This window comes from Saccopteryx bilineata, chromosome 3 (genome assembly GCF_036850765.1).
Source record: "Saccopteryx bilineata isolate mSacBil1 chromosome 3, mSacBil1_pri_phased_curated, whole genome shotgun sequence".
Lineage (NCBI taxonomy): Eukaryota > Metazoa > Chordata > Mammalia > Chiroptera > Emballonuridae > Saccopteryx > Saccopteryx bilineata.
In genome coordinates, this window is record NC_089492.1 from 167,549,517 (window position 1) to 167,551,146 (window position 1,630).

Here is a 1,630-nt window from a genome sequence, read left to right on the forward strand (position 1 = left end):
CTCTGTCACGCTTTAAAAAACAAAAACAAAAAACCTGTCATCTCCAATGTCCTTTTTGAAGATTTAGGCGGACCAGAGAGGAACACACACACACACACACACACATACACACACACACATTAACTGTACTGGATAGCAGCCACTCTGAGGCAAAGCCCAATTTGTTTTCAACTCTGCTGTTAGCCCATTAACTTGTCCTTAAAACTCACTCTCAGTTTCTCCACCTAGAAATGCAGGCCTTGGTTCCAGATGCCTAATAGTCCTGTGCCTGCCACCGCCCTCTAAGGAGTGGCCCTGACAATATCAGGTCTGGGTTGTGTGCCTGGACAGGTGAAGGCCTGCTCCTCTTCCTCACTTGCAGGGATGTGCACATTCAGTAGTCCTGACGAACATGGCACCTATCCAATCGTGTTACTCACTTCTGAGGCCTAGAAGAAATGGGAGGCCCTGGCTGGTTGGCTCAGCGGTAGAGCATCGGCCTGGGGTGCGGGGGACCCAGGTTCGATTCCCGGCCAGGGCACATAGGAGAAGCGCCCATTTGCTTCTCCACACCCACTCCTTCCTCTCTGTCTCTCTCTTCCCCTCCTGCAGCCAAGGCTCCATTGGAGCAAAGATGGCCGGGGCGCTGGGGATGGCTCCTTGGCCTCTGCCCCAGGCACTAGAGTGGCTCTGGTACAGCAGAGCGACGCCCCGGAGGGGCAGAGCATCACCCCCTGGTGGGCAGAGCGTCGCCCCTGGTGGGCATGCCGGGTGGATCCCGGTCGGGCGCATGCGGGAGTCTGTCTGACTGTCTCTCCCCGTTTCCAGCTTCAGAAAAATACAAAAAAAAAAAAAAAAGAAATGGGAATTGGGGGGTTTCAGTGACAGTTTTCCACAATGAGCAGCAAGAAAATAGAGCTCAATTTCAATGAATAATCTTCCAAAAGAAAGGTGGTGGATCCAACTGGCCAAGTTTCAATTATATTCCAATGAGGTCTATAAATTTCCTATGGGATTTGGACCTGGGATCTTGATTCTGCCCTGATCCCTAACCTTCTGATTTTAATCTGGCTCCAAGTCCAAGTTCTGAGTCCAAACAAAGAAGCTGAAAACATCTTTATTGACTACAAAGTAAAGAAATCTCTCCAGCCTGGCCAGGAGGGAGCACAGTGGATGGAGCAGCAAACTGGGATGCAGAGGACCCTGGTTAGAAGCCCCTGGGTCACCAGCTTGAGCACGGGCTCATCCAACTTGAGCATGGGCTTACTAGCTTGAGCTCAGGGTCACCGGCTTGAGCATGGAATCGTGGATGTGACACTATGGTTGCTGGCTTGAACTCAAAAGACACTGGCTTAAAGTCCAAGGTTGCTGGCCTGAGCCCGAGGACACTGGCTTTAGCAAGGGGTCACTCGCTCTGCTGTAGCCCCCCCACCCCCCACCCCCATCAAGGCACATATGGGAGAGTGATCAGTGAACAACTAAGGTGCCGCAATAAAGAATTGATGTTTCTCATCTCCCTTCTTTCCTGTCTGTCTGTCTGTCCCTATCTGTGCCTCTCTCAGTCTCTATCTGTCCCTCTCTCTGATTCTGTCTCTGTCAAAAAAAAAAAAAGAAGAAGAAGAAGAAATCTCTCCATGAGGTCACCTAAAGT

The 1,630-nt window shown here is 50.9% G+C and overlaps 1 non-coding gene across 1 annotated transcript; it reads left to right on the forward strand.

Annotated features, from left to right (window-relative positions):
• Positions 1–444: 444 nt before the first annotated feature.
• On the forward strand, positions 445–520 carry TRNAP-GGG (transfer RNA proline (anticodon GGG)). Its single transcript has one exon. It is a non-coding gene; the product is annotated as a tRNA-Pro (tRNA).
• The last annotated feature ends 1,110 nt before the right edge of the window (positions 521–1,630 follow it).